At 44.5% G+C, this 8,193-nt stretch overlaps 1 long non-coding RNA gene across 1 annotated transcript; it reads right to left on the bottom strand.

Moving 5' to 3' along the window:
* Nucleotides 1-575: 575 nt before the first annotated feature.
* LOC103171638 lies at nt 576-5,145 on the bottom strand. The gene is made up of 4 exons (XR_006085916.1): nt 4,716-5,145; nt 3,994-4,302; nt 2,283-2,333; nt 576-1,080 (listed from the first exon to the last, which is right to left on the bottom strand). It is a non-coding gene; the product is annotated as an uncharacterized LOC103171638 (long non-coding RNA).
* Nucleotides 5,146-8,193: the final 3,048 nt, after the last annotated feature.

Below are 8,193 nucleotides of genomic sequence, written 5' to 3' on the forward strand. Positions count from 1 at the left end.
ATCGCCTGACTGCACAACATTAAATCCACCTGCCCTCAATCAATCCGCTGACTCCTTACACCTCAAGCAATCCGCTGCCTCGCCCTCATGACTATCTATATCCCATTCGCAAGTTTATCCATCCCCTGATCCCTCAAATCTCTATCCATTGGTTTGTCGCAACTCAAACGATTTCCCGTATCCCCAAGTCTCTATCCATCTGCATCTTACACCTCCATTCATCCTCCGACACACTCACGTCTCTATCCATCTCCTTCTTGCACTTCAATCCATATCCTGAATTCTGCAAGTTTCTATCCATAACCATCATTAAAAATCACCTAACGCCATCCATCTTCCTCTTGTACCTCAATGCATTGTGTGACTGCAAAAATCTCCAGGAGTTCCCTTTTGCAACTGAATCTATTAATTATTGCCCTCATTAATATTTTACATATTGAGTCCGTACTCATATATTTGCAGGTGGGGGAATGCTTGCGATATCTAAAAAAAGTAAATTGAAATGTTGTAGAATCGTTATTCATAACAAGATGATCGAAAACTATGGATGATCTCCACTGCTAACTCAATCTGAGTCTGCAGTCTCCCCCACCTCAATGGATCCCCTAACACTTCAATTCTCTATCCATCATCCTCTCACACCACAGTCTATCACCTGATCCCCCACATATCTATCCTTATCCCTGTCACCTCATCCATCTACTGACTTCCGCAAATCTTTGTCCATCTCCATCTCACATGCCATGCCATCCCTTGACTTCCAAGAGTTTCTGTTTAACACTCCTTAACAGCTCAATACATTCAATGCTCTCCGAAGTCTCAATCTATCTACCTCTTGACCATGAATCCACCCCCTGTCCCTCAAGTCTCTATCCATTTCCCTCTTGCACTTCAATCCACACACTGATTTCCACTATTCTCTGTCCACCTACATCTAGAAACTCAATCATTCCGCTGACAAATCGAAATCTCCATCCATCTGCGTCGTGCAACTCAATTCGTTAAATAATGTTGTTCTTAATATCTTACCACTTGTGCCATTGCTCATCTCCTTTGAAGTTGGGAGTATGGTTGAGATAGCTAAAAAAAACAAAAATGCATATTTGTTCAATTCTCAATGATAGAAGGTGCTCTAAAACAATGGATCAGACTCCCTGCTCTCCACTGATTTCTCAATCTCAATCGGCAATCTCTCCCACCTCAATCGATCCCAAACTCGGCAAGTCTCTCTCCATCTCCCTCTCACACCTCAATGGATCCGCTAATTACCACGCATCTCTATCCAACTCCATCTCACCACTCAATCAATCTTCTGACATCCCCTCTTAATTATCGATCTCCCTCTAACACCACAGTCTCTCTTCTCACGCCCAAGTCTGCCTTTTAAGCTCTACCTACCACCACAATCAATCACATGGCTCCCGGAATTATCAATCCATCTCCCACTTGCACACCAATCCATCCACTGTCACCATCTGCCAGCCACTTGTACGTCAGTGCATTCCCCGATTCCCCAAATTGGTTATTCATTTCAGTCTTACACTTCAATCTATCCAATGACTCCTGAAATCATCTCCATCTCACACGTCAATCTATCACCTGACTCAACAAGTCAATTTTCATTTTCCTATTACATTTCCATCCATCTTCTCACTCCCCGAAATCTCTATCCAACTGATTATTGCAAGTCTATACTTCCCTCAATTCCCGAATCTGTATCCATCTACAGATTTCATAACTTAATCTGTCACCTCATTCTAGAAAGCCTCTAGGTGCCACTTCCTCACACTCATTCCATTGCTTGGCTCCCCCAAGCCTTTATCCAACTCCGCCTGCAGCTCAATCCATCCCGACACCACAAAGTATTTCTCTTCACCTGACACCTCAATAGTTGCCCTGACTGCCTAAGTCTCAATCCGTCTAACTCTGCACCACAGTAAGTCCCCTGACTCCCAGATGTTTCCAGCCATCTCTCACACCACAATCCTTGGGACAGCTTATATTCACTTCCCTCCAGCACCGCAATCCATCCTTTGACTTGCCGAAGTCTTATTCCATTACCCTCTTGCACTTCAATCCATCCGCTGACTCCGGTAATTCTATATCTGTCTCCCTCTTGCCCTTGAATCCATATCCAACTTCCGCAAATCTCTATCCACTTCCATCTCGAAACACAATCAATCCCCTGAATCCAGAAAGTAATTCCGCTGTCTCACCCAAATCTCTATCCATCTCATTCGTGCACCGCAATCTATTAGTTAGTGTTATTGTTAATCGGTTACCTCTTGTTCCTTTGCTCGTCTCCTTTGAAGTTGAGTGTATGGTTGGCATAGCTAAAAAAAGAAAAATTGCACAGTGTTCAATTGTTAATGATTGCCGATGCTCCAAAAAGATGGAGCCTCTCTGCTCTCCACTGATAACTCAATCTCAATCTGCAAGCTCTCCAATCTCAAACGATCCCCAAACTCCTAAACTCTATCCAGCTCCCTCTCACATCTCAATCGATCCCCTAATTTCCCGCAATCTCTATCCATCTCCATCTCGAAACAAAATTAATCCACTGAATCCTCTTAACAACTATCAATCTCCCTCTTTTACTTCAGACACCAGTTGAATGATCAAGTCTGCATCCGTCTCCGTCTTGCTCATCAATCCATTAGAACATTGTATTACCAATCTCTTATCTTTTGCGTCTGTGGTTATCCGTATTGTAGATGGGGAAATGGTTGAGGGAGCTAAAAAATTAAATTGAAAAGAAGTTCAGTCGTAGATAATAGCACAATGATCTGAAACAATGCATCAGCCAGCTGCTTTCCACAGCTTACTCAATCCCCATTTGCAACCTCATCCACTTCAATCTCGTTGGTAACTCTTCAAGTCTCTATCCATTTCCCAGTGGCACATCAATTCACCCACTGGTTCCCGCACATTTCTGTCCATCTCTCTCTCACAGCCCAATCCATCCCTGAATCCAAAAAATTCTCTATCCATCTCCATCTTTCGCCTCAATCCATCCCTAAATTCCCATGTTTATATCCATCTCTGTCTCACATCTTAGTACACCCACTGACTCTGAAAAGTCTCTACCCATTTCACTTTCACACATTCATCCATTCCCTCTCTCCCAAATATCTCATCCCATCTCCTGCTCACACCTTAATCAATCAACTGAGTCACCCAAAAGAACATCCACCTAACTCTTAAACTTCACGACTTTCCCATGAACCTGCAAGACTCTATCCATCTCCCTCTCGCAGTTTATCGAAAATCCTCTGACTGGACATGGCTGTCCACCTCCCATTTACACTTCCATCTATCGCATGATTACACATGTCTTCATTTGCATTTGTTCATCACTTAAGTACTCAAATTCTTTATCTATCTTCCTCTTCGGTTAGACGGACAGATAGAGAGAGAGAGACGGACAGGCAGATGAGCAGTAGGAAGGACTGATGTGGAGATAGGTACTTACGAACAGGATGAGGCCATTTAGCCCATGGAGCCTGTTCCGCTATTCTATAAGTTTATGTCTAAACTGTACGTAAACTAGAATTACCCATTCTTGCTCCTTTTCCTTTAATAATCTGAGCTAATAAACATCTATGCGCCTCCGTCTCGACAATGTAAATGGTTCCAGCCACAACAGACAGCATTTTGCGGTTGAGAGAGTGTTGCAGATATCCATTGCCCTTTATTTCAGTGGCAAAATGGCTGCAAGTTTCACCCGTAAATGACTCTGCGTTAATTTTAAGATAATGTCCCGTGTCCTGGATTCCCCCACATAGTAAAAAGCTTATAAGTAGCTACGTTATCGAACACTTTATAATTTAAAAAAAACTTAATGCTGAAGAGAGAGAGATACAGACAGAAAGGGAGAAAGACCTAGAGACAAGTTGGAGAGAAGACAGATGGAGAAACAGATAGAGAGTGGGAAGAGAGAAAGGAGAAAAAGAAAATGATGGCAGGTGAACAGTTGAGTGTGATCACACTTACCTGATCGAACCGTCACGTAAATTTCCTGGAAGGAATGGGTGAGACCTTTTATCTTGAAAGTATAACGATATGATCCAGAATCTTTGAGTTCAAGTTTGCTGATGTTTAAGCTTCTAAAATCCAGAGAGTGACGACTGTCAGCGAAAATCAGATTGCCATCATGTGTCCACTGTACCTCAATTTCATCCGAACTAATTGTGCCGTCTCCATGAAATGTGGGTTTGGTGTTAAAATAACCAGGGTGTGAGATTTGACATGTGAGAGCCAGCCGTCCACCTGCGGTCAGAGAGATCTCAGTAGACACAGACACTGCAGAGAGGCAGGAGAAAGAGTGGGGACAAACAGTTACTACTATTAACTGAAACATATTCCAACATGATTTACAGCAGGAACAGTCACCGTTTCTATCTGTATCTGGTCTGCCCAATTCACTGCACCATATGTGCCCTTCAGCGAGCGACAAAGAGACAAAGAGAAGGAAAAGGAGAGAGAGATAGAAAGAGAGAGCGAGAGATTGAGAGAGAGCAAGAGCGGGAGAGAATGCGAGAAAGAAGGAAAGAAAGAAAGATATGAAAAAAAGAAAGAAAGTAAGGAAGATAGATAGAGACACTGAGAAGGAGATGTAATGCGAGAGAGAATGGCTGAGAGAAAAGATTGAGACTGAGAATGAGAGAGCGAAATACACATGTCGAGAGATCAGTCAGGTCTGTGCAGTAACTTACGGTGAAACACTATCAGATGGACGATGCATGTATACGCAATTTTTTCTTCTTTTTTTATAAACAATGCACTGTTACTCGCCAGCCAGACTCATTGTGGGTGTGAGTAACAGGGAGAGATCCCCTGACTGGAAAGCGTTGGAATCAGCCACTGATATGTCCTTATCATGAGTGTCGTCACACGCAGAGCTGTCTTCAGTTATCTCACACAAGTTTAGTTCTTCCTTCCCTGAGATGGAGTACCAATACCATTTAGCGGATTTGTTTTCCCTCCCAGCGTCAGGTGAGCAAGGCAGTAAGGCAGAGCTGAAGCCGTTAGACACCACATAACTCTCGCTCTCATCACTTCTCATAGAGACTGCACAGGAGATAAACGTGAGAGAGACTGAGAAACATTCCTCACCGAATAAACAGCACACAGCGCAAACTCAGCCCCTCGTGATCATTAGCACATTACACATTGTTTAATAATAATCATTGTTCGCATATTAACTGCAGCGATTTATTGCGTATTCGAGGCGTCACAAAGCACTTTACAGAATCTACTGTGGGTCGAATTAACTGTATGTTTTACTTCCGAAACATGGCAACAAATTACACACAACATTTTCCCAAGGAAAGTGACGGATTGTGTAACTGGTTCATTATGTATATGTAAAGCAATTCTTAACTACGGAAAATAGATACGCCCATCAATTAACAACTGTGTTCCTACTGATTGGGAGGTAAACGCTGGTGCGTATAGTAAGGAAAGTTGCCCCACATTTAGCCCTTCCAGGTATTGAACCCAGAAATCTCACTTGTGAGGCGAGTGCTCAAAAAGCTGAGCAACAGGTCTCCACATAGTGTTGTGATAAGCAGCACATCACAGAGAGGGAAGGAGCGTGAGAGGAAGGAGCAACACAAAAGTTAGGGATAGAGTGAGGGAGATAAATGAGGGAGATTTAGGGATCGAGAGGGAGTGGAAGAGAAAGAGAGGGAGAGGGAGATGAAAAGGGAAAGAAGTGAACCAATGTGAGACGGGAAAAGAGGCATCGATGCAGGAAATAGTGAAGAGGTAAAACAAGGGGAGTTGAAGGGAAGGAAGAGCGAGGAAAGCGTGAGGGAGAAAAAGAGGCGAGAGACACATAGAGGGAGAGTGACAGAGAAGGAGAGATAAATAAAGATGACGGAGAAGGAAAGAGAGCTTCCCCTTCTACAGACCTTCGATCACCCTCCAGCCCTCACTGCCCTCCACCCCTCATGATCCCGTTCTGCAGCTCGGGTACAAACCGCTCACTGTTGAACAATAACAACTTGCATTTACATTGCTCCCCTCACTCAGGGCAACGTCCCAGAGCAGGTAACAGCTTGAAATGTTCTCCCAAAGTGAAAGTCACTGTGTAAATTCAGTCGGTGGTTGTGGCTGGTGGCTGTTTGTGGGAGACAGGAGTCAGTCCTCTGATATCCTATGTAACAGTAAGTGCCATGGTTGGTCTGATCAGCAGCCTGATGGTGAGACACCATAATAATAATAATAATAATAATAATAATACATGCATTTGATATAGCGCTTTTCACGTCGGGAGGACGTCCCAAAGCGCTTCACAGAATATACTGTGAAGTGAATTGACTCTATATTTGTGGGCGAACGCGGCAGCCAATTGCGCACAGCAATGTCCCACAAACAGTCGTTGATTGAAAATGACCAATTTATTATGGTTTTTGGTTTTGGAAGGATTATCATTAGGCTCTGTGTGGAGTAAGGAAACTTGCCCAAGGTTTGGCCCTCTGCCTGGAATTGAACTCAGGTCTCTCCATTGCAAAGCGAGTGCTCTAACCACTGAGCGAGTGCCCTCCTCTCCTCTCTCCTCTTCTCACTCAAAGCCAAATCAGCAAGTACAAAGGAGACTGCAATCATCATAGCTGATGCTAACTTTCGCACAGAGACTTTCACGACTCAAAGTGGTTCAGAAGGTCCACAGTGAAGTTTGTTGACTGCGTTTTATGGCGCAACGCGGCAGATAATTGCATAGAGCGACATTCCCGCAAACAGCCGTGAAATGAACTGCGATTGAAACCTTTCAGCCAGGACACCGAGAAAGAAGGAGAGATAGGAGATAGAGAGAGAGAGAGAGAGAGAGAGAGAGAGAGAGAGACAGAGAGAGAGGGAGAGAGAAAGAAAGTACCTTCTCTTTACCTGACACAACATACAGCACAAGTTAGTCCATGGGGTGAAAGGCAGAGATAGGAGAGCTCAGGAGTGTGGACACGTACCTGAAGTCAGGAGACAGAGAGGCAGGAACATCCAGCAGAATGATATGACGGAGTGACTGAGCTCAGCTCTGGGCACGACACGGCCTCTGTCCATCCCAAATCCTGACCCACGCTATTACTGTATCTCTCAGCCACATAGACAGGGGGCACTCCCCAAGCCAGAGAGTGTCACTGAGAGAGAGAGAGAGAGAGAGCGACAGAGAGAGACAGGGAGAGTCAGCGAGAGAGACTGAGAGACAGCGAGAGAGGTAGTCAACGAGATAGATGGAGAGACAGAACCAGAGCCGAGCACTGGTCAACACCGCTCACACCACAAAATACCACGAACATCTCAGTGCTGTGACCTGAACACATTCAGTGACAAAGGCGGGACATGAAAAAAAAACATTTCATAATGATGCATCTGTCACTTTCCTGTTGCAAAATGACCTGCTGTTTTTCTCATCATTCACATGTTGTGTCCTTGAGTCTCTATCGAACTCCCGCTCACAGCTCAATCCGTTTTCTCACTCCCCGCGTCTCTGTCCGTATCTCTCTCGCACTTGAATCCAACCCCTTGTGCCTCAGGACAAAACACTCAAATGACAGGCAAAGAACGCGAAAGGGCAGCAAATGAATCCTGAAGGGGAAAAAACAGCAGAAACAGCAGCCAATTATGCAACAGGAAAGTTGCAAAAAACACGTTGTGAAATGGTGTATTTTATGTTTTCTGATTGGTCACACAGACGTGTTATAAACCTTGCATTTGATATGGGGCTTTTCACGTCGGGAGGACGTCCCAACGCACTTCACAGAATACACTGTAAAGTGATTTGACTGTATGTTTGTGGGCGAACGCGGCAGCCAATTGCGCACAGCAATGTCCCACAAACAGTCGTAGATTGAAAATGTTGTTTTTTTGGGGGGGTTTTGGAGGGATTATTATTAGGCTCTGTGTGGAGTAAGGAAACGTACCCAAGGTTTCGCCCTGACCTGCCGGGGATTGAACTCAGTCTCTCGCTTCAGGCCACAACCCGGAGAATCTTCTCATTTCCTGGTCTGAGCGATTTTAGTCAGTGCTGTGCACTCTATCGCGCTCTCTCTTTCCATATTTATCGTTGTATCTTCCTGTCTCTCTGTGCCTTTCGCTGAATCTCTCTCTCTGTATCTCTTTGTCCCCCTTCTGTTTCTCTCTATCTCCTTCTCTCTCTCTCTGTGCCTCTCTATTTGTCTTCCTCAGTGCGTC

This window comes from Callorhinchus milii, unplaced genomic scaffold (genome assembly GCF_018977255.1).
Source record: "Callorhinchus milii isolate IMCB2004 unplaced genomic scaffold, IMCB_Cmil_1.0 Scaffold52, whole genome shotgun sequence".
Taxonomy (NCBI): Eukaryota; Metazoa; Chordata; class Chondrichthyes; order Chimaeriformes; family Callorhinchidae; genus Callorhinchus; species Callorhinchus milii.